General features: G+C 46.9%; 1 protein-coding gene across 2 annotated transcripts in view; it reads right to left on the reverse strand.

Annotated features, from left to right (window-relative positions):
• RALGPS1 (Ral GEF with PH domain and SH3 binding motif 1) overlaps positions 1 to 25398 on the reverse strand; it is a 329731-nt gene that overhangs the window by 274545 nt on the left and 29788 nt on the right. Inside the window, exon 1 of one of the 2 annotated variants that reach the window (XM_060014137.1) lies at positions 16015 to 16191. The exons of the other annotated variant lie outside the window; for it this stretch is intronic. The gene's annotated coding sequence lies outside the window, so the exon portion shown is untranslated. Of the gene's footprint in view, positions 1 to 16014; positions 16192 to 25398 lie in introns of those variants that run through there. 2 annotated transcript variants of the gene reach the window in all.

Below are 25398 nucleotides of genomic sequence, written 5' to 3' on the forward strand. Positions count from 1 at the left end.
GACCCCTTGAATTTCTGCAGTGCCACTAATTTCAGTGCTGGCATGTGTGATTTATTGCCCCACGTTCTTTAAGTCCACAAGCTCCTGCTTCACCTCAGTCTGTTGACTCATCATTTCGTCTTTCATAGCACCTATAACTTCTCTTAGAGGACAAAGAAGATGATGTTTGAAATGTACTTCAGTTTACTGAGTAAAAGTTTGGAAACTTCTTTCCCAAAGCCTGATCTTCTCTATTTTTTGCACCCTTGTTTATTTCCCTTTATACTGCTGGATCTTTTCAGTGGGTCCTCTCTAGTTTAATTTGTCTATTCGTTCATTCTTGAATGAGGACAGATGAGACCTGGCCTGACATTTATCCAAAAATAGTGCAGATGGGCTCCCCTTGGTCCCCTCTCCATTCACCCTGGTGGATTCAAAGCTAAGGTCCAACACCATCTCCATCACTCATCAACGGTGACCACTCTTTAGTTAACGTCTTCACTTCTTTTGCCTATTTCCTCCTGTATAAAACTAGAAAGTCGAGCTAATCTTCAAATGTCTTTTAGCTCCACATTTTTGTAATACTTTTATACATCACCTAGGTTTAAAATTTCATTAGTTTGGAACCAATTGTCAAGGATTTTGCTAAATATACGTATAAACAAAAAAGACCCTATTTCTTAAGAAAGACTCGCTGTACTCAATTTTTAATTAAGAAAACCACAAATATTAAGCTCAAGAAACAGACTTCATTTGATTATACATAAGAAAAAAGAGAATTATAAATAATTTACAAGAGCTAGCAGAGTACATGCCCCAGGGATGTGCTGGGTATGAAATGTGTACAAGAGGCAAAAGCTAAACACAAGGAACTGAGAGTAGCCTTTCTCTCCCATTCCGCCTCCCCACTGCACCTTCAGTCTTGTCTAAACACGGCACACCAGGTGGAAAGACTGCCAGCTGCCTGAGCCATGGCTGGGCCTGCCTTTCCGCAGCCCACAGCCATTCTACAGGGTAGCGTTGACTGAGAGCTTCCCATTGCACACGCGTCTCCATGCATCGTCCCATTTGATCCTGACAACACCTGTTGGGAGACTCAGTCCTCCGCGGTCTCTGGCACTCCAACCTGTCTTGTGGGAACTGCCAAGAATGCAAGGTCCTGATCACCCTTTACCTAGGCCATTTCACAGGGTTGTGTTGCAGAGAGCAACCTTGAGAGATGCGACAATGTCTCCCTCAGGGACAAAGGGCGGCCTTGCTCACTGCCTGCCATAAAGCAGCAGGTTCCCCAGGCTTGTGTCTCTCAGGTGTGACACAAGGCAAAGCATCCATCTGGACCCACAGTGTCACCTCCATGGGACTTGGGGGAAGGGGAACTGACACACACTGATGCTTATGCTGGTAATAACGTCCTTTGTCTGACTCAGGAGTTATACATACCAAAAGATACCAAGTAGACAAGAAAGTTCTCCCTCCTAATTCCCCCTACTACCTGATTCAGTAACCTGTCTCTCCTAGATCTTACTGCAGAATTCAATATACATCTTCCCACCTTTAACTCCATTTTTTTGTCCTTTACCTCAAACTCACCTAGAATCCACTGCAGTAGTGGTTAAGCTTATCAATTCTTTTCAGCATTGAAATCCAAATGCCCCAACATAACAATTATTCCTTCCCGTGCTTCTGTGTAACTCCTGATATCTCATGAATTTAGCTCCTGGGTAAGTTACCAATGAACTGACTTCTTTTCCATTCATCTGTTTTCCTGCTTTTACCCAGGCGCCATGTGGGATTAATAAATTATTGCCTTATAGTAAGTTTTGGAGGCTCAACCATTTATAGGCTCCACATCTGTTAAATTGGGCCAGTAATGGTGAGGCTGGTCCCCAATATCCATCCTCCTCTTCTTCTTCAGTAACAGAACTTCTGGTTTTTAGATGGACATATGGTTTCCCTGAATACAGGTTACATTTCCCAGCTTCCCTTACTGCCATGTGTGGCCATAAGACCAAGAGAAGGCCGATGGGATGCAAGAAGTGTCATGTGCAATTGCTGTAAAGTGGCCCTCAAAGTCTGCAACGTAGATGCAAAAGCCAGAGTTCCAGCAGCCATTTCAGGCCATAAAGTGACCTTGGTCTTAGAAGCCATCCCCAAGATCACCTCACGATGGAACAAGACAGAAGGAACCTGGGTCTCTGACCATGTAGGCTCAATACTCTGAGCTGATTACCCTCCTGACTTCTCACACATAAGACAGAAACTTCAATCTTATTTATGTCTTCATTATTTTGAGTTCTCTGTCATTCATACCCTAACCTACAGAAATGGCTCCCTCATAAAGAGAATGCTAGAAGGTTACATGAGAGTATGTATCACAACAGATATCCATTTTTATATTCCCCCAACAAAGGGGCAAGTGCTGTTCTTACACAGAGCAGGCAACTCAAACATTCGCTGAAACAAACAGAATCTGGAAGAATGAGGCCATTTCACTGCCTTAAAATTTTTTTTACCAATTTATTTTTCCAGATGAAGATCGCTATTTTATCAAGTTTTATAAAATGTATCATTGGAATTGCATTAAATCTTTACCAATATTTGGAGATATAGTATTGTCACTATTACTATGTTTAGACTTCCCTGGAAAGAGCCAGAAATTGATTGATTGACTCATTGATTTTCATCCTATCTATTCAAAACATTTAATATGAGGCTACTCTGTAATAAGCCTATTCATAAAAATGAGACTTTGTGGAGTTGGCGAACAGACCTTAGGTAAATAAGCTCTCGTGCCCCAGTGCCCACCAAACACTGAGGGAGGTGAAAGAGGTGGTGACAATCTCTACCATCACTAAAGACTAAGGCTAATGTGCTACTTTGTCCTCATCACCTCCAGCTGTTGATCCAGAATCTTCTTGCCTCGCTTCTTCACAGCCAATAACACTCCCCTGACCAAGGTTCCTGGGCCTGGGGCTTTTTCATCTTCCATCATGTAAACTTTCCTGTGATGCTCCACTGTCATCCTTATCCTCTCAGTGCTCCTGCCCATAGGTGAGGGTCACAGAGCTGACCCTGTTATTGCTGAAGTTCTTTATTTCACACGCTTGCTATATGGGTGGGGTTTAGTCCAGTGGAGATATCTGCAGAGGTCCTCAGCTGATGATGGTACCATCATCATCACTATTACTACTGTCATTTACTGAAGCAATACTCTGTGACAGATACTTTGGTAAGCACCTTACCCATAGGAATATACCACTTGGTCCTTACAATAATTCTCTAAGATGGGTATTGTTATCACTGGGTATTGTTTCAAGTGAGAAAACTGAGGCCCAAAGAAGTTAGATAACTTATCCAAGGACACACAGTCGATAAGAGTATCCTCCCTGGCTATGGCAGCAAGCCCTTGGGCAAAGGCGGGATTTGAACCCAGCTCAGTCTGACCCCCTATTCTCAACCATTTCTTTATGTTCCATCCCACAGAGCTGAACATGTTATGTTCTGTAAGGTACATGCCCTCCCATCTGTCCATCTATTCCCTTCTCTTCGACTAAGCATTGGGGTTTCTCAACTAAACAAACATTAATCCCTTTTCTTCTTCCTTTCCTGAGAAACAAACGGCTTTATACCAGGATGGTTGGCCCTGGTATTAAGGACAGCTACTTCCCTCCAGGTATGCCTGATCCTGTCTCACTACTCTTCAGCTGTGGCTTTCAGCACCAGGGTCAGTGGTAAGCGGGTCTCTGCCTCCGTCCTACACTCCTAGGTCTTTGGGTTCAGGGTGATACTTACAATAGACATGTTGGATCATAGATCAGTCTCCCACTGGCTCTCTCAGATTAAAGGCTCTTCCCCAGGTTCTGTCAGCTGATCTGAGGCATTCTGTCCTACCAGGGGGATGGAACTCCACTTTGGCAACTTGGGACCCTCCCTCCACCAGCCGTCTGAGTCGATCTCAGGTACTCTTATAACTCTAAGACCTTACTTGTAAGTTCTGGAAATTCTACAGCAGGCTCTTCCCTGTTATCCAAGCTCAGGACACATGGAGGACCAAGGATGCACTCCCAAGTCACAGGGCTCCCACACCACATTGGTCCAGGCCCAGTGGTTTCTCACCTTCAGAACTTCCTCCCACATGTCTGGTAGCTGCCTTTCCTGGGATCTAGACACATCCCCTTCCCACTGAGGTTGCAGACCCACCCTGAACCCCAGAATGCCAGATGGGGCCCCAACTTTCCTGCTTCAGGAGCCAGAGATTTCAGTCCGAAGGGCCAGCAAAAGAAGGCAGGGGTGGATTTCTCAAGAAGGTTCTGAGAGAGGCTGAAGGGTTTAATGGATGCAGAGCCTCCTCTGCAGAGTCTTTCACACACGGAAGCAAAGGTCATTAAAACGACCTCTCTCATGTGGGAATGGCTCCGCTGTTAGGGAAAATAAGGGGATCAGGGGTGACACCAGAGCACTCAGCTTCCAGGGGACAGGGACAGAGGCCTGCGGGAAGAGAGCTAGAGGGGATCCCACCCCACCAATTCCCATAGCATCACCTTCTTAGGTCGCTCCTTCCTCACTGACCACCCCTCTGCTCCTTCCCCAACTCTCCCACTGTGCCCCGCCCCACATGCTGGCTCCCCCAGCAGTCCAGCCAGGACCCTCTGCTCCCTACACATACCCTTACTGAGTAACTCCCACCTCCCCAAGGGCCAAGGCTCTCTCTCCAGACCAGTGGGGCATCAGAACCACCTGTGAAAACCCTTCGACACACAGATGACCAGCCTCTCTCCCACAAACACCACGGAGGATTCTGCTCTGGCTCAGACCTCTCTCTGAGCTCCAGGCTAGCAGGCCAGCTGCCGGGTGCTGTCCCACAGGTGTCCCAAACTCAAAATGGCCAAAACCAAACTCACAACTTCCCCTCCCAACTCAACACTCCTCTCACGTTCCTTATCCTGTGACTGTCCAGCACTTCACATCACTAAGTGAGAAACCCTGGCACTGCCCACCCTCCCTCCCATCCGCTAAATCTCCAAGGAGAGAGGCCTCTACCTTGGTTTCTCTCAAACCCACCTTCTCCTCTCCATCCCTATGGCTCCCTCACCCATCTCCCAAATGCCAGTCTCCTCCCATACCACCCATCCTCCACACCAGGAGTATAACTGAAGGGGTCTCTCTCCTCCTATAACTCTGGAACAAATCTCCACCGGCCACAGAATAACATCCGAACTCCTAAGCACTGCTAGCGAGTCCCTCTGAGGACTGACCCCAAACCACCTTTCTGACCTGTTTCCTGCAACTCCACACAGCTCACCACACCTTAGCCACAGCATGGTCTCTCCTGCTTCTGGACCCCTGTTATCTGTTTCCTCTGCCTGTGTTCCCCTGCACCTGGGACACAGAACTTCTATTTTTGAGATCCTGTGAGTCTGACTTGGTGCCATGAGCTTCCATTTCCACTACTTACCAGCCCCAACACAGCACCATCGTCATTTATTTACTCCCATCTGTCGGCTGGTGGGCTCCTGAGGGCAAGGACTGCAGTGTCAGGCCCAGTTACATGCTCAGTAAGTGTTTACTTCATGAGTGAAACCACTAATGAGATCAAGGTGTTCTTCCACCCCCTCAAGAAGCAAAGGAAGCAACCAATCTTTAAAGCAATAAAAATAAGGCCAACTGCTATCTGGGAAACCATGGCAGGTAATGTTTCAGTAACAGATGCTTTTGGTGATAGATGGGAGTTCTGAAAAAGAAGAGTCAGCAACGACAGACTCTGTCAGGCGTCTCCAGCACAGGTCAAGAAAGCAATGCCCTGACCACTGGGCCGTGAGCACTGCAGAGTCCCCTCACGCTCAGGGCTCTGACCACCCCGGCTGTGTGACTTCGTGAATTCATCACACCCTTGCCCCAACTGGGATCACGACACATGCAGTCGCCACCTCTTCACCTTGCTAGCTCCAACTCCTCTTTCCTCTGGGAAGCTGTCTCTGACCTCCCAACTGCTTTATGGCCTCTGAGCACCTTGTACTCTTCTTTTACAGCCATTGTCAGTGCTGTAATTAATCTTTCGTACACTTATTTGTTACGGTTTTTGTACTTATTTTTATACTTACTTAACTTCACTACTAGACTGTGAGCCAAAAGACAGCAAGGACCAGACTTGTCTTTTTCCTCTACTGCAGCCCCACACTCGGCACAGTGCTAGCACTCAGCAGGCCCTGAACAAGGACTGGATGGATGCGAGGGTGGGTGGGTAGATGCATGGATGGACGGCAGATGGACAGATGGACTGGCAGGCAGGCAGGTCTGGAAGACAGGGAAGAACAAGGAATAAGGCTGCCTTTCGTGACTGGTACAATAGTTTAATAACATCGAGCTCTCTTTACTCTGATGCAACCCTCGGAAAGCAACCTCAGATCTTAAAACTGGGGCTTTCAGGGCTTCCCTGGTGGCGCAGTGGTTGAGAGTCCGCCTGCCGATGTAGGGGACACGGGTTTGTGCCTCGGTCCGGAAAGATCCCACATGCTGCGGAGCGGCTGGGCCCGGAGCCATGGCCGCTGAGCCTGCGCGTCCGGAGCCTGTGCTCCGCAACGGAGAGGCCACAACAGTGAGAGGCCTGTGTACCGCCAAAAAAAAAAAAAAAAAAAAAAAAACTGGGGCTTTCCCACTAACGAAGGATGCACACACACTGGGGATATTCCTATTTACTTGGAAAGCAGGTGTCAGAGCAAAGTGACACACTTGGCATTCTGGCTTCATACCCAGTGATCCTCCTATAATACCAGGCTGCTCTCTCTGTTCCACAAGTATACTGGCTATATTGATAAAAATAGGTTCCAATAATCTCTCAGCCCCCTAACATCATGATGAAGCCCCCTAAGATCAACACGCATATTGCTAGCAGACCACAAGAGGCACTGCCTTTTCTCAGCCAGCCACCATCACCAAATACTGGTGCTGGGCACCAAGTCAGGTGTTAGCTCCTCTTCCCCACAGTCACACTATAGATTCAACAGGGGACGCTGAAGCTGAGGTTTTCATCAGAGAGAAATGCTTCTTCATGGACATGGTCTATGAGCAACGTTACATGACCTGCAGGCAGCTACTGAGAAACTGCAACATACAAATGGATGGGTTTTACAGGTGGAGAATCAGTACGCCTGAGTATGAAACCCTGGCAAAGTCCCCATCCTCATGTGGAGAGTAGGAAGAGTGGACTCAACGATCTCTAACCTTCAGATCAGACTGACACTACAACTGATGAGCACAACGGCCACAGCAATGCTCACTGCAAAAGAGCCCCGTGGCAGGTATACCCAGAGACAAATTAGAGAAATAGGCTAACTGAAGCAACGAGCACCTTTTGAAAACAACAAAGTAACGCTACATATCAATCAGCAAGTAACTTCTAATCCTATCAAAAAGCTTCCCAGAAAGAACAAATTCTAATCTTAGTTATCAACTAATCAGCACATACATCAATCCCGTACCTTCGCTATTTATAAGAAAGATCAGGGTTTCCTGGTCCCTAGAATGAAAGCAGACCTTAAACCCATCACCCCAAACTGAACTCAACTCCTCAAATTCAATTATCAGTAACATTAAAACAACTAAAGCCAAGACAAACTATTACAAGTACCGTTTGTCCATGAATCCCTGTTTCCCTATCTCACCTGTGATTCTTCCAATGTGTGTCAGAAACCACACCTCAAGGCAGCCCGGGCTGTGAGAAAAGACACCTGAGGAGCCCTCTGCGTCTCCCATAGCTCCATCTTGGGCAATTCCTCCACCCTCTCTGAGCTTCCATTTTCTCCTCTGCACACCAAAGCCCGCCCCACCTACCCTGCAGAATCATTATGAGGCTAAAGACACAGGCGTCAGAGACTTTGTAAAGTGTTGAAATATTTTATAATGAAGGGACCTCAGATCCAACAACCTTCTCATTTTATAGATTCAAATCAGTCACTGGGCACTCACCCTTTATTTCATTTGTCCATTTAACAAGCATTTATATACTACTTGCTACGTGCCAGATGCTACGGCAGGCACTGAGGACAGGACTGTGAGCAAAGCCACAGTCCATGGTGGGACGGGACTGCACACCCTGCACTGGGGAGCTGGACGTAAGACAACAGTTACACCAGTTACACCGAAGAGCATGTCGTGACACCCGCGGGCCATGGAAACGATTTGGGTTTTTTCTAAGAGAAACCAGAAGCTACTGAAGGGATTTAAGCAGAGGGAACAACACACTCAGATCGTTCTGGCTGCCGAGTACTAGCCCTGGGCTAGGCCCTGAATACGGTGGGAAGAAGAAATGCAGACTTTGGCTCTGCAAAGTCTGGTGGGGGAGTCACAGGAAGCTGAGGCTGCTACACGCCAGAGCAGGGCGTTGTGGGAGCCCCGTGGGAACACTCCTAAATGCCAGCGGCCTGAAAGTGCTAGAGATATGGTACCTAGAGAGAAAAAACAAAAAAAAACACAGCTACAGGGAGGGCACAAAATAAGAAATATCTTAAAATAGTGAAAGTCACTAATTCCACATAACAGACTTTATTGCCACAAAAAGAGACACAGCAAATTCTCCTGAATTTATTAACTTGTTTTCCATAAATATTTAATTACTCAGAAATGTATCAAAAACACAGATTCCCCCTGACCTACTTATCAAGCTTATACAAGAATGGGTGAGAATTACTGTATCCAATAAATACGAATTTAATTACATTACTCTTTCTTTTGTCTCTAATAAGATGATTTCAAAGAAACCATTGACTGTTGAGGCCAAACATTTACACTTTCTTCTGATTACTCAAGTTAACTGTCTTAATCTTAAAATAAAATCTGATAATAAAAATATTTAAATCCTAAAGAGGGAAAGTATAATGTTGCATAAGTTTATATTAAAGTCCCATTATTTGGACTTGAGGATATGGGGAGGGGGAAGGGTAAGCTGTGACAAAGCGAGAGAGAGGCATGGACATATATACACTACCAGGTAGTGTATATAGTGTAGGTAGATAGCTAGTGGGAAGCAGCCGCATAGCACATATATACATATATACATACACTACCAGGTAGTGTATATAGTGTATATAGTGTAGGTAGATAGCTAGTGGGAAGCAGCCGCATAGCACAGGAGATCAGCTCGGTGCTTTGTGACCGCCTGGAGGGGTGGGATAGGGAGGGTGGGAGGGAGGGAGATGCAAGACGGAAGAGATATGGGAACATATGTATATGTATAACTGATTCACTTTGTTATAAAGCAGAAACTACCATACCATTGTAAAGCAATCATACTCCAATAAAGATGTAAAAAAAAATAAATACAAAGAAATAAAAAATAAAGTCCCATTATTTACATGGAATCACAGAACAGTGAAACAGAAAGTACTTGGGAAACCAGCCTTCAGTTCCTGGACAGGTCTGAGACAAGGCCCACGCTTGGGGTGACTCCACCCTCCCCCTCACCAGCACCTACTGCTTTTGTGGGCGTCAAGGCTTGCGTGCACAGTCTCAGTGCAGGCTGAGTACTGCCTGCCACCCTGGGTGCTCCCACCAGCCCTCACCACCAAGTACCTCTGAGCTTTAACACATCCCTTGTGCAATAACTCACATAACTTCCATAGGCAATAAGTTAACATCCCCTGCAAAAAAACAAGCATGCTGACAGCCCTCTAACAATGGGTTAAGAGAAGATTATTCTAGCTCACGCCGACTGGACGCTCATGAAGTGCAAGCACTATGCTAAGCCCTGTTCCTCGTCATCTCCTTGAAGTCCTGTAAGAACCAGATGGAGGTAAGTACCATCACACTTCCTGTATTGATGAGGAAAAGAGGAATGGTCACCTGCCCAAAGTCAAAGGGCTTGTGAGTAGGGTCAGGACACAAACCCACATAGGCCTGACTCCAGAGCCTGCTGTAAGTGCTGCCCTGTCCACCTCTTTGACGCTCAGGAGATAAATCTCCTTCGAAGAACACAAGGGATTTGAAAGCTCTGCAGAAAAACCAGGGAAGAATGTGCCTCTCCACGTCTTCATGGTCTCTGCTCTCCTCAGTAAGTGCAGGCGAGACAAGCCTGACTCATGCCTCCCTTTGGGGAAAAGCCATGGAACTGATCAGTGCAGGGGGTCAAAGAGAAGATGCTCGCGATGGTGCTGGGCTGGAACCACCTGTGAGAAGAGCTCATGCAAAAACGGGGGAGGAAACACCTGTGGGCCTGTAAGGAAAGTCCCAAGGACTCCTTGAGCACTCTGTGACTTCAGAGCTGGTTTCTCAGATACCTTGGCCATCACCTTCACCACCAACTGGCACCGTCTACACTAGAACCTGGAGAAAACAGCCAAACAGGTGCTTCCTGGTGCTGCCCCAGCACCAAGGATAAATAAAAAGACAGTGAGCACTCTGTAAGCACCAGCTTCCCGTCAGGCACCACGCTAAGCAGCCCACAGCATTATTCCACTGAATCTTCAATGACAGCCCCCAGTAAGGTAACCCTGCCATCCCCATTTTACAAATCAGTTAACTGAGACTAAGAGTGGGGAAGACACTGGCCCAAGGTCACAGAGGTTGTGTGGAGGAGCCAGAATTGGAACCCAGATCTGGCTGCAGAGTGTGAATCTGCTTGGCCACTTCACTCGGGGTCCTCTGTCACCGCCAATCCCCTCCTGGTCACATTCTGTTTGCACGTGACTCCTCCACCAACCATCCGCTCCCCAAGGGCAGGATGGAGATCCTTCATCTCCATATGCCCAGCACTCAGCAGAGGGCTTGGCCCAAAGCAGGAGCGCAGCAAGGCTGGTGGACGGATGCCCACAGGAAGGAAGTGGCCCCAGGACGCCCCTCACAGAAGCCAACCCAACCAACTCTCCCCATCCCTGATCAGAATCTACAGACCATCTACTCAGCTCCCTGAGGCCTGCTCCTCCGCAAGTCCACCTCAAGGGAAGGGTCAGCAGCCACACTTCTGGGGAAGGGGGAGGTGGGCTTCAGCAAGTATGAGCAGTTCATTTTCAGATTTGTCCTTCTTTCTGTTTCCCCATCTTGTCCTGGAGCAAATAATTCTTCCCTCTCCCACCCCTAAGACTTTGTAGGACAAGTATCACCACTCAGAGCCAAAGCCTACCACTAGTATATGGCACATGTGTGTCTCAGTCAGCACTCAAATACTTGGGGAATGAAGCAATAGAGTCCAGAGTCTGGGATTCACCAGAGACCTATCAATAAGAGTCTGCCAACATTCGGTAGCATGACCTGTCTGAGCAGAGGTCCATCACAATGTCCACCAAGAGCCTACCCTGGAGACTCAGAAGCAAAGAAAGCAGGAAACTTTCCCTGTGCAGGGACGAGACAGGTATAGAATAATGCATGCAATAGTGAGGCACATGAACCGATCAAGGTACACACACAATGAAAGCCAAGGGAGCACAGACAGGAGTGGTCACTTGGAGAGGAACTGAGTAGATTTCACAGAGAAGGGAAAAGTTGAACTGAGAAGCCATTCCCAAACCACCAAGGGAAAGTCATTGTTTCCTGCCTCCCTGAGCCCCATACTGCTCACCTCCCCACCGCTGAGCCCTGTTCTGTCATCAGTGACTTGTGTGCCTGTCTCTCTGCACAGTATGTGAGCACCTTGAGGGCAAGGACTTTGGGCATTCTCCATGGCTCACCCTCAGCTGTCCAGTAAATATCTGCTAACAAAGAATAAGAGTCTAGTTTAGATTATTAATAACACAGCAGCTACCCCTTCTTGAGCATCTACTATGATCTATTACTGCAAGTACTTTGCATACATGATCTCATTTCTTCTACACAAAAACCCCAAAAGGCAGATTCTATCATCACCATCCATTTTACAGATAAGGAAACTGAACCGCAGAAAGATTAGGTAAATTGCCCCAAGTCATACAGCCAGTAAGTGACAGAGCCGGACTTTGAATCATGGGCTGAATGAAAAATCAGTTTTCAATTACTAGTGAACAAATCCCTTTTCCTTTCTCTTTCTGTGTCTGCCTTGCATCCAGATACATGGATTGCCCTTTAGTTTATTGTTCACTGGAACCAAAGCCATTTCTTTTCTAGAGAAAAACAATGGCTATCTCTTGTTAGTCTTCTAAACAATGACTGCTAACCATTACTGAGTAAACATCATGGTGGGGTGGGGGAGCATGGAGACACAAAATTGTGCTTAAGATATCAGTCAAAAACATCTATTAAGGAGGAATTGTATGTACCAACTGGAACATTTTCCAATGTTGGAACAATTTCCAAATAGATCAAGTAAATAAATAAAGGAGCAAGAGTACGTATAGGATGCTATTCTTTGTATAAGAGAAAAAATATATAACAAAACAAGAAAATGGTAACAGTGGTTGCCACTAGGGAGAGGACTGGGAACTGGCAGCTTGAGGCAAGAAAGACACTTTACAATTTGTCCCCCTTGAACTACTTGTCTTTTTTAAAAAAAATCCATGTGTGATTTTTTTAATTCTTAAAAAAAATAAGACAAAAACACCATTTAAAGAAACTCCTTATTGCCAGGCCTTTTCCAAATGCTCACATACATATGACTGCAACCATGAAAAAAACTTGTATGTTTATGAAAAACTGGGTGAACTTAATGTGTGGTGAAATAGGACTGTAAAACAACTTTTGTCTTTCATGTTGAGGTTCGCTAATTTCACTATAAAGTTGTTGCAACATTTTTTTCTGCAATAAATAAAATGCACTTTGAAGGTGCAGATATGGCATACATATAAGCAGCAGAGATAATCTGCCACACCTTCTTCTGAAAGTCCTTCATCTGTCCCTTCGACAAGTATTTAATGAGCACCTACTATGTGCCAGGCAAAGTGCTCAACAGGTTTTTTGGGGTTTTTTTTAAGATGTTGGGGGTAGGAGTTTTTATGAATTAATGTATTTATTTTTGCTGTGTTGGGTCTTCGTTTCTGTGCGAGGGCTTTCTCTAGTTGTGGCACGCGGGGGCCACTCTTCACCGCGGTGCGCGGGCCTCTCACTATCACGGGCCTCTCTTGTTATGGAGCACAGGCTCCAGACGCGCAGGCTCAGTAGTTGTGGCTCATGGGCCTAGTTGCTCCGCGGCATGTGGGATCCTCCCAGACCAGGGCTCGAACCCGTGTTCCCTGCATTAGCAGGCAGATTCTCAACCACTGCGCCACCAGGGAAGCCCTCAACAGGTATTTTTAAAAGAAGAGCTAAACAACAGGTCACTAGCTTCCTCCCTCCTGCCTGTCGGGAAAACATGCCAATCAGAAGGCCAGAGCTAGGATCACTCTTGATGTTCACGTATTCTAACACCATCCTCACTCAGCTAAGAAAACTGAGGCCTGGACAGGGGAAGGGCTCTGATCAAGGTTACATAAGAAGCGAAGGCCTCAAAATTACTTGTCCTGGGCTTCCCTGGTGGCTCAGTGGTTGACAGTCCGCCTGCCGATGCGGGGGACACGGGTTCGTGCCCCGGTCCGGGAAGATCCCACATGCCGCGGAGCGGCTGGGCCCGTGAGCCATGGCCGCTGGGCCTGCGCGTCCGGAGCCTGTGCTCCGCAACGGGAGAGGCCACAGCGGTGAGAGGCCCGCGTACCTCAAAAAAAAAAAAAAAAAAAAAATTACTTGTCCTGCTCTCCTCACATGCGACATGCTGTTTTGTTGTGTTGAAAGATGGGCAGTCAGGGAGGGGCAGAAACATACCCTAACACTGACAGCCTAATATATCAGGTGCTTTCACAGATCTTGTCAAATTTATTCTTCATAACAACCTCTCAAGGTGGACATGATTATCCTTGTTTTACAAATAAGGAGATGAAAGCTCTGAGAAGCTAAGAAACTGGTGTATAAGGCTTCAAACACGTATCTCTCTGACTTCCAAGCCAGAGCTCTGACCCTCCATGCTGAAAAGGAAAATCAGGTAGACTGGAGCCATATCACAGAGAGCCCTGGAGGCAAGATTTTCCATTAACGAAGTTTCTCTCTCAACCCTGGATGCTGTCACTCCAACACCACCAATCTCAAAGCCAGTCCCCTCATTACCCAACACATGTTGTAGCTCTTGTTGCCACCAAGTTTGGGCTTTCCTTTTAACCCACAGAGCATGATGGTTATCCAGAGCGCAGCAATCTCTGAGAGACATTTACATCGTTTCTGCTGGGACAGAATGGGATAATTCACACGTGCTGCTTTTAGAGCCTTTGGGTGCCTGCCGCACAAGCACGGACCCCAGTAAGGACCCATCCCTTAGATGCCATCCCCATGATGCCACTGGGTCACCGCCACACCAGGTGGTAGTGAGAGAGGCCAGCACCATGGAAGTTGGTCCCCCAAAGTCCCACAGCATCTGAAGTGAAGAAAAATGCAGGCCAGTACAGGAGAAGCCTCCTCCTGCCTTCTCTTCTGTCCCTGCAACACAGGCAGCAGGAATTGGTCACACTGCTAGTGAGCAGAGGCACTGCACAATGAAAGGTCACACGTATGGGTATGGGACACCCTTCCAAACAGGAGGGAGCCCCATCACCTCGCTTTCTTCTCTCTGCCCGGTAGAAACCTAACAAAGTTCTGGCATTCCCCTATTGTGGGTGTCTTCCTTCAGGCATGTGGTAAAGTCAGTGTCATACTTGGGTGGGGAGGGGAAATTCCATAAGGCTCGAGTCTAAGCCTTATGCTCCAGTTCAGAGTCCTCACTGGGGTTGGGGTCTAAAGGTCAGCAAACAATGAAACGTTCCTGTGCTTCCATCTGCCATTCTCCCCGCCACAGCTCCCTCAGAGGCCTCACAGGGAGCAGCAGTCACCATCTCACCACAAACCTCATCCCAACCTCAAGCAGGAAAATGGTCTACCGATTAGAAATCCCCTCCTCTTTCGACCCTCAGTCTCCAAACACAATCTGCCCATCGGCACAGAGGCAGCAGACTCACAACTTTACCCGACGATGTACCCAGTAGGCACTGTTCCATCCCATCCTCGCAAGGCCCCTGAGAGGCACACAAGGCAGGAACCAGGATGCTCACTTCGCAGAGGAAGAAACAAAGCTCAGAGAGGTGAAAGACTCTCCAGGTAACACAGAGGTAAAAGCTTCTGAACCCTCACTCCTGTTCTGCCCCCTCACCAGGCTGCCATTTCAGTCTTTTGGAGACGACCACTGTTAAGATTTGCAGCAACATCTGGTACCAGGAGCCAGCAAGCCAGAACCTTTCAAGCTTCACACTAACTACTCTGCCAGCACACACATTTCTCAACAGCTGATGGGATGAAAGCCAACAGCCCCACCAATCTAGGAGACAGGAAAAGCCCCCGAGACTGAAAAACGGGGCGCCCCACTTAAGGGCACGGCGTGGCATGGGGGAAGCCGCCGGCCTAGTAACCAGGGCAGCTAAGACCCAAGTCCGACCCAGGAGACGCACAGGCAGGCCTAGCCGCCCCTTCCGGCCCAGCCGCAACCTCGAAGCCTCCAGAATCCTCAGAAAGCCCAAAGCTCCTGCTTCCACTCAAACTCCCTGGATAGTGGGGAGGGCGGCTTTCCCTTTTCCCGCGACCACTCACCCTTTGCCCGCTTCTTACCCCGCTTCCGGACCTGCAACCACTCGGGGCCCCGCCCCCCACCGCTGCAGGTCTCCCTAGCCCCGCCCCTTGCACCTGTGGTTTCCTCAGGTCCGGTCTCTCCACCCGCTTTGGTCTCACCTCGCTGCCCCCTCCCCCGGTAAACCTGTGGTCCCACCCGGCCCCGCCCCCCGCACCTGCAGCCCCCCCGGCCCCTCCCAACTGCCTCCTCCAGCCCCGCCCCCCGCACCGGCGGCCTTTCCCCACCTCCACCCCCACACTCGCTGTACTCCATACCAAAACCCCCATTCCCACCACACACTTAAAGCCCCCGGCCCGGTCCCCGTGCCCGAGACCGCCGGACACAATCCCTACACCCCCCCCTGCCCCGAGGCCCCTACCCGGCCCAGCGGCCCCTCGGGGTCCCGCCCCACACACCTGCAGCTCCCTCCGGCCCGGCCCTCAGGGCCCCGCCCCGCCCCGCCAGCCGCTCCTCACCGCCCGCTCTCGCCGCCGCCGCCGCAGTCCCGGCCGGTCACCTTGACGCGGGCCGCAATGGCTGCCGTCGCCTCCTCATGGCCCTGGGAGCGGCCCAGGCGGCAGCGGCGCCTTCGCTCGGAGGCCAGGGCCGGGCCAAGCCGGGCCAGGGCCGGGCGCAGCTGGAGCGCGGGCCGACGAGGGAGCGGAGCCGGCGCCCAGCCGCAGTAGGAACCGTCCTCTCCTGGGTCTGAGCGGCGGGCCGCTCAGCCAATCGGCGCGCGGCGCCAGACCAGTCTCCCCAACCAGCTCGTCGCAGAGGCGGAGACACGCAAATCGACCGGCTGGGCGCGCCAGTGCGCAGCCGCTGCAGCCCAGATCCTCCCTGGCCTCGCTCGGCCTGCGCTGCAGCCCTCAGATGTCGTCTCCGCCTTCGAGGATGCTCAACTGCCCGCACACCCTTCTCAGCGCCCCGCCACGCCCATCCCCTTCCTAGAAATAGCAGCGCATCTTATTCCCCATACATCCTTCCAGTTCTCATACAATTTACCCTTGAAACCTCTACCTAGGAGTTATTGTTTTCAACAAAAAATTGTTTTGTGAGAAACATCACCTTAATGCCCATTCTTTACAACTCGGAGGTAGGCACAGAACACAGAACGTCAGAACCAGAAGAAACCTTCGAGAGCCTCGGGTCCGTTTATTTTACAGCTGGGCAAAATTAAGCCCCTCGAGGTGAAGGGACTTGCCCAAGACCACACAAGTGCAAAGCTGAGAAATGAGGTTGTCTGTTGTCTGTCTGCTCTCAGATTCTTTACTCTGCCACGCACGATGAGGTGAGCAGAAGGGTTAAGTCATTTGATCAAAGTCGCAGAGGTAAGTTGTAAAGACAGTTGAAGCCAGTTCTGTGAAGCCCTGTAAGTCGGAACCACAGAAAATCTCTGCTCGGCCTCCCACAGAAAGGAGGCCCTATGTCCTGCGTTACTCTGAATGATTCTTGGACACACAGACAAGTAGAACGTCATTTTGACAATTTTCAAATTCATTTTGCAGTAACATCAGCGTATGGAAAGATTTGGTTACTGTCCTCCCAAAGCTTATGGAAGAAAAAGAGAGAAACGAAAAGAAATAGTGGAAATTAAACCATTTCTAAGTCTTCAGGAATCTCTGAGGGAAATTTCTGCCATGTTGCATTAAGAAAGAATAATCATCAAAGGAGATACTTAGCTATTTTACTTAAAGAGAACAAGAGACAATGTAATGCAATGGTTCATTCTGCTCAGAGCCTCTGGATTCAAAAATGCACAGGGTGGGTGTTGAGTGCAAACTCTGGGGACTTTTGACTGCCTGAATCCAAACTCTGCTTCTGCCACCAGCAAGCTGTGTGTAAGTAAGCAAGTTATTTAACATCTCTGTGCCTCAGTTTCTTTATTGAAAAATAAATATGCTGAAAATAGCACCCTCTTCAGAAAGGCTGCTGGGAGCTTTCAATGAGGTGACACATGGAAGAAGGCCTAGTACCTAACAGGAGCTCAATAAACATTAGCTATTGTTATTTCTACATGTGTGACTTAGGGCAAGCATGGAAGTTCAGCACAGTGCATGTAATATATGCTTGCTAAATGACATCTCTTATTTTTAATATGCTCATGCATAGCTTCTAAGTTTTCTTCAATGAACATAGATTCTTTTGTAATATATCAAAAAGTTATTGTAAACCCAATTTTAAAATGAGAAAAGGATCTGAATAGTTATCCAAAGAAGATCTACAAATGCCAATAAGCACATGGAAAGATGCTCAATGTCATTAGCCATCAAATGCAAATCAAAACCACAATAAGATACCTATTCACACCCATTAGGATGGCCATAGCAAATAAGATGGACAATAACAAGGGTTGGTGAGGAGATGGAGAAATTGGAACCCTCAAACACTGCTAGTGGGAGTGTAAAATGGTGCCACCACTTTGGAAAATAGTACCTTAAAAGTTAAACATAAGGGGCTTCCCTGGTGGCGCAGTGGTTGAGAGTCCGCCTGCCGATGCAGGGGACGCAGGTTCGTGCCCCGGTCTGGGAAGATCCCACATGCCGCGGAGCGGCTGGGCCCGTGAGCCCTGGCCACTGAGCCTGCGCGTCCGGAGCCTGTGCTCCGCAACGGGAGAGGCCACAACGGTGAGAGGCCCGCATGCCGCAAAAAAAAAAAAAAAAAAAAAAAAAAAAAGTTAAACATAGGGTTACCATGTGATCCAAGAATTCCTAGGTATATGCTCAAGAGAAATGAAGACATATGTCCATATAAAAAACTGGTACACAAATGTTCACAATATCCAAAAAGTGGAAATAACCCAGTGTCCATCAGCTGATAAATGGATAAATAAAATGTGGTATATCTATACAATGGAATATAAAAAGAAATGAAGTACTAATGCATGCAATAACATGGATGAACCTTGCAAACATGCTAAGTGAAAAAGCCAGATCACATATGATTCCATTTATATAAAATGTCCAGAATAGGAAAATCTATATATAGAGAGAGTAGATTAGTGGTTGTCTAGGGCTGGGAAGATGCAAGAATTGGGAGTAATGGCTAAGGCATGTGGACTTTCTTTTTGAGATAATGAAAATATTCTAAAATTGGTGATTGCACAACTCTGTGAATACACTGAAAGCCATTGCATTGCACACTTTTAATGGGTGAATTATATAGTGTATGAATTTATCTCAATAAAGCTGTTTTTAAAAGTTATCAGAAAGTCTGATCAGTCATGTCACTCCTATGCTCAAACATCGTGTAACAGGATGTGGAGAGGATCTTAGCTGCATCTGCTTGGGTTTAGATCACCCACAGTGAAAATATGATGTGCTGGTGGAATGGGCCAACTCTAAACGAGGGGAAGGAACTTTTGAGCCAGGGGAGGAAAGGAGGGCTGGAAAAGTCACCAAGGCTAGGCCAGCTGCCTCCGCATAGGCTTGTATTTCATGGAGAGCCAAGCTTTGGGACAGTTCAAGGAGATGTTTTCATTAGAGATGTTGATCAACAAGGAAGCTGTGGTAAACAGACTCTAAGGTGGCCCCCATAATCCTCACCTCCCAATGTCTATGGGCTTGTGTGATCCCCTTCCCTGAGTGTGAACAGGACCTGACTTGCTTCTAACCAGCAGAATAAGGCAAAGATTTTAGGTTGTATGTGATTACGTTACATAAGTTGTAAACCATCTAGCTAGGAGACTCTCTCTTGCTGGCTTTGAGGATATAAACAGCCATGTTGTGAGCTGCCCTGTGGAGAAGATCAGCCAGCAAGGATCTGAGAGTGACCTGCAGCCAATAGCCAGCAAGAAACTGGGGCCCTCAGTCCAGCAGCCTGCAAGGAACAGAATGGTGCCAATAATCATGTGCGCTCAGAAGCAGATCCTTACCCTGTCAAGCCTCAGATGAGACTGCAGCGCCTGCCAACATGTTGATTATATCCTTGTGAGACCCTGAAGCAGAGGACCCAGCTAAGCTGTGCCAGACTCCTGACGCACAGAAACGTTGACTGACTAAGCCACTGCCCAGCAAGCAAAGAGGATGCCCTCCTGGTGGAACACAGGAAGTCCCTGGAACAAGGTGGTGGCTCAACTGCTAATGATTTCACTGGCGGTGACCTGGGTGGTGATATTTATCCCCGTGGAGGAGGATACTGTGGTTGGTGCTATGAGGCCAGTGTTTGAAAAACATGGGGAGGATAATGCCTACAGAGACAGAGGAAGTTAGATGGCTGGTTAAAGCTATGTTTTATTACAGAAGGATGATGAGAGACCAAGAGCTGTTCAGGAGCGGTTAATGGCTAAGTGTGAGAGCCAGAGAGCTCTGGAGGTAGCTTACAAAGAGGCTCTCATCACCTATGCAGTGGAAGGACAGACACATTGAGTGGCAGGCTGAAAACCTGACTATTAGAGTCTAGAGCTCCAGAGATATTTGCTCAGCCAAGACAAGTCTGTTTGGTGAAGGTCAGAGCCCTGGTGGGGAAAACCTAGGACTCTAAATAATGGAATGGAGACATCTGGATGGATGTTCCTGGGGATGTTGACTCTGCAGCATAAACCCCAAGCTCCTCCGGGCTTGCACACTTTACTTTATTAAGAACCGGAGCTACCACTGTGCTGGCAGGTGCTACAGAAGCCCTTCCCCACAGACAACAGGTGTCCCTACCAGCAGTGCTGCCCCTACCTCCTCTCCAGGTGGCCGGGCTGGTAACTAGGGTTAAATCTCAGCATAACCTGGCTGTTTATGCCCAGGGCCTGATAAGGAAAAAAATAGGCTATATACCTGAAGAATGGAAGAATTAGCCAGCATGTACTGGCAGAAGCCAGGGGAGTACCCCTGGGGTTGAATTTTGAGGGTGCTTGATCAAGGAAGCTGGAATGTAAGACTAGATAAGCAAGAATTCATTGACTTGGGGATACTTTCTCAGGACATGGGATCTAACACCCTAGCAAGGACTCCAGCTACTGGAGTGGCTCTTAGAAGCCTGGAAAGAAGCAATGGCCAATTCTCAGTGAAGTGGAAATACCTAATTGCCCTGGAAGATGGTAGACAAAGTGGCCATGCTGAAATGGTCATACAATCAATCTTCATTATTCATGTTTCCATATTTGTGAATTAGCCTAGTGCTAAAACTTATTTGCAATCCAAAAATCCACATTCCCAGCACTGTCAAGGTCATTCACAGACAGGCAAAAATTTGAGTCACCGAATGTGTGTCCGGGCAGAGGTCAAATGAGGTGACACTCTTGTTTAGCTCTCACACTGTAAACAACTGTCTTTTTCATGATCTATTTAGTGCCACGTTTTTCACATTTTTGTACTTTTTCTTGGTGATTTTGCTGTTTAAAATGGCCCCCAGGCATACTGCCGAAGTGCTGTCCAGGGTTCTAAGCACATCTCAGTAAGATGTGCCTTACTGAGAAAGTGCATGTGTTAGATGAACTTGGTTCAGGCATGAGTTACAGAGCTGCTGGTCGTGAGTTCCGTGTGAAAAGATCACCAGTATGTATCACGTAAGGTGTCTTTAAACAGAAACACACATAAAACAAGGGTATGTATTGATTGGTTGGCAAAAATGTTGTGACCAGTGACTCAAAAGAACCTAACCCTGTATTTCCCCTAGGAGCAATGGTTCAGTATTCACTAACTTCGTGTTCTCAGTGACTTTATAGGGCATAATTCCTGAGAATAATGAGTCAACTCTACCTCTCATCGGTAGAGTCTAACTAGTAACCCTTCTGGCAAGGAATGCTGGGAAATGTAGTTCTCCTAAGCATCCAGACCTTGAGATACATGGGAGGGTATAGAAGAAACAGGGAATGGTTCTAAGTTGCTACAGACAAGCCAGTACAAATATGTTAAACCATTAAACATTCAAGAAATGTTAATGGTTGCCCCAAGGTTTACAATATATATCTTTAGTTAATCAGATCCTATCTTCAAATAATATCATTTCTCATGGAGTGTAAGGACCTTATTACCCTGAGGAAACATGTAATGATGGGAGGAAGTAGCACCTGTTCCCAGGGCTGAAGGGACAAAGGAAAGTAAGAGTTCTGATCACCAATTCCACTGTGTGGGAGGGGGCATGGTTTTCCCCACACCAACTGGCAATTCTCCAACACCATCTGGGTGTCCTACAGTTCAACTCAATTCTGATTCTGTCTATCCAGAGACAGCATCAAATTCCACAGGTTAAGGGCTCAGTCCCACAGGAATGTCTCTGACTTCAGCCACCAATCGAAAGTCCAGGTTGTTACCTGCTTCTGACCACTGGCTATAAATCAGAGTTTCCCACAACCCCCTCCCTGGGCTTGATTAATTTGCTAGAGTGGCTCACAAGAACTCAGGAAACTGGGTTACTCAAGAGATTACCAGCTTATTTTGAAAGATATTAAAGGAGAGGGATCAATATACAGCTGAAGAGATTCAGAGGGCAAGGTTCTGAGCAATGGAATTTCTGTCCTCATGGAGTTTCAGGCCTGGCACGGTGGCACATGGAAACTTTCTAGTTTACCAACCTGGAAGCTCCTTGAACCCCATCCTTTTGGGTTTTTATGGAGTCTTCATTACATCAGCACCATGGATTAGATCATTGGCCATTGGTGATTGATTCAGCCTCCAGCCCTTCTTTCTTCCCCAGAGGTCTTGCGGGTGGCACTAAAAGTTCCAACCCTCTATTCATTGGTTCCCCTGGCAATCAGCTCCCCCCATGTTTGGGGGATTCCCAAAAGTCACCTCATTAACACACCAGTTGAAAGGGGCTCATTGTGATAACATGATACCCATTTCATCGTTATGGCTCTGAAGCATTTTTTTCCCCCAGGAACTGGGGACGCGATACCACATATTTTAACAAAAGATGCTGCTCTTGCTCTAATTGCTTAGGAAATTCTAGGGTTTGGGGAGCTGTGAGCCAGGAACCATGAATGAAGACCAAATATATATAAAAAATATATATTTGGTCATCTGAATGACCAAATATATATTTCTTATAAATCACCTAACACAGAATGATTCTAGGTTATCAGAACCTAAAAGTTCAGGAAAAAAAAAGCCCAGTGAAGCTGATCCACAGAATCATGAGGAACTGAACTGGTTATTGTTCTAAAGCACTAAGTTTTGGGATGGTTTGTTAGGTTGCAATAGATAACTGATACAAATATCTTCACACTCTGTGAACATTCTGAGAGGTCAATCTGCATATCTCTTCTCAAAGCCCTCTTGTGACCGTCTTCCAGTCCTTTTCTTTCCAAATCCCTGACCATCTACCCAGACAATTAGCCATTGCCCTGCCCATGAATCTATATATACCTGCACCTCTGGTCATCTTTCAGTCAACAAAAATGGACAACCAAATGCATTGCCCACTGGGAGGATTTCTCTTTACACCATCTCTTGCATGGGGCTGAGATTTTTTCAGCAGTCATTTCTAGTAGGTGCTAGCACAGGTGGAGGTTGAGGCTCTAAGTTTAGACTGAGGTAGAGGAGGCCATACAGCAGGAGTAGGTGTTACGGGTATAGAGTCACATATGCATACAAGGTATGAATAGTACCTCCTGGACATTCTCGAATCCGATCTCGTATACCATTTCTACTTGATGATTGCTGCTGCCCAAACTTTTGGCTCAGTGGGTCAGATAATGTCCAGTTCTTCAAGGGCAGCTCGGTCACATGGTGACTCAGTGCTCCAGTATTAGGAAATGGAGATATAAAAAAAATGTTTAATGCAGATAATAAAAAATAGTACCCACCTTACAGAGTTGTTCTGAGGACTCAAGGAAATAATGCATGAATAGTGCTTGATATATTGTCTGGCACCTAATGTTCAACAAATGTTTAGTAAGTGTTTAATGAATGGCAGCCGTCATTGATTGGTACATCCATAGTAGTATAGTAGGAGCTTCCCATGTAGGTCTGATGAAAATTAATGTGCCAAACATGTCACATTTTGGCATACCATTTATGTCTCATTGAAATATAATATAGTAGCACCCTAGTTCTAGACATCAGTCTTTACACTTAGTGACTGTAAGTCAGTGGTAGATTCAGACCCATTTTCCCTGTGTTCCAAAGTCAGATTTCTAGGTGGATCAGTCTGAGGGCTGGCCCCAGACCCTGGTGAAGTCCCCAAGGCCATCTACCCTGGGAGCCAATTGGCTGACTTTCCCTTGGTACAAACCTCAACCTCTTCAGCAATCTTCTCTATGAAAAAGCCTTTTCAACTTTGGCGTTTCTGTAACAGACACTCCAGAAATATTCATTGAATTGAGTTCTACTGCCTCCCCATGGCCATGGGGTAAAATCCAAATTTCTTAGCTTGAAATAAAATATACCTGAACATCTGGCTCCCTATCCACCCTCATCTCCTAATTGCTAGCATTCATAAAGCATTTACAATGTTTCAACTCATTAAATACATGATCTCATTCAATAAACATAGATATCTATAGCTATTCAATATAGAGGCCATTATGTATGTTATTATGTAATGTAATATCATATGTCATATATACATGTGTATATTTTAAGTAGTCTCACACAACATATGTTCTTTTGTAAGTTGCTTTCCTACACTCAACAATATGTCATGGATATTTCTCCATGCCTTAAAGGTTTTATGCATTTATATCATCATTTTAGATGATTCCCTACAATAGCATTGTAGGAATGTATCAGATTTACTGATGGACATTATAAGGGCTTACAACTTTCCGATATTATAATCAACACCGGGATGAATAAATTTGTATATCTTCTGTTATTTGTTAGACTACCTTGTTAGGTTAAATTCTTAAAAATAGTACCACTGGGCTTCCCTGGTGGCGCAGTGGTTGTGAGTCTGCCTGCCGATACAGGGGACACGGGTTCGTGCCCCTGTCCGGGAAGATCCCACATGCCGCGGAGCGGCTGGGCCCGTGAGCCATGGCCGCTGAGCCTGTGCGTCCGGAGCCTGTGCTCCGCAACGGCAGAGGCCGCAGCAGTGAGAGGCCCGCGTACCGCAAAAAAAAAAAAAAAAGTAGTACCACTGTGTCGAAGGGAATATGCATTTAACTTTTTGAAGCATGGTACCAATCTACCTTCCAGAGATGTTATACCGACTTATAAACCCAACATCAGGTGTGAGTGTCCAATTTTCCCTCACCCTCATCAATGCTGGGTATTGCCAACTGAATAAATAGAAAAACGGTCTCTTGTTATTGCTTTGATTGCTTTCTGCAGAGATAAAGTATCTTTACCATGTACTTATTAGCCTTGAGTATTTCTTCTGGGAATTGCTTCTTTAGGTCCTTTCCCTTTTTAGAATTGGACCATTCATCTTTTCCTTATTAATTTTAAAAAGCTCTTGCACTGGGACTTCCCTGGTGGCACAGTGGTTAAGAATCCACCTGCAAATGCAGGGGACATGGGTTCGAGCTCTGGTCCAGGAAGATCCCACATACCGCAGAGCAACTAAGCCCTTGTACCACAACTACTGAGCCCGCGAGCCACACTACTGAAGCCCACGCGCCTAGAGCCCACGCTCCACAACAAGAGAAGTCGCCGCAGTGAGAAGCCAGCACACCACAACAAAGAGTAGCCCCTGCTCGTTGCAACTAGAGAAAGGCTGCGTGCAGCGGCGAAGACCCAACACAGCCAAAAATAAATAAAAATAAATAAATTTATAAAGAAAAAAAGCTCTTGTACTATATGTTGCAAAGTGTTGTTTTTGTTTTGTTGTTTTGCTTTTACTGAACATATTTTACATTGTATATAGTCAAACCTATTTTTTCCCTTAGGATTTTTTCTATTTGGTCTTATCCTTAAGAAGATCTTCCCCGCTGCAAAAGCAAATAATCCATCACCATTTTTTCCTAATTAGTTTTTTTCATGGTT

The sequence above is a fragment of the Delphinus delphis genome, chromosome 6 (assembly GCF_949987515.2).
Source record: "Delphinus delphis chromosome 6, mDelDel1.2, whole genome shotgun sequence".
NCBI lineage: Eukaryota > Metazoa > Chordata > Mammalia > Artiodactyla > Delphinidae > Delphinus > Delphinus delphis.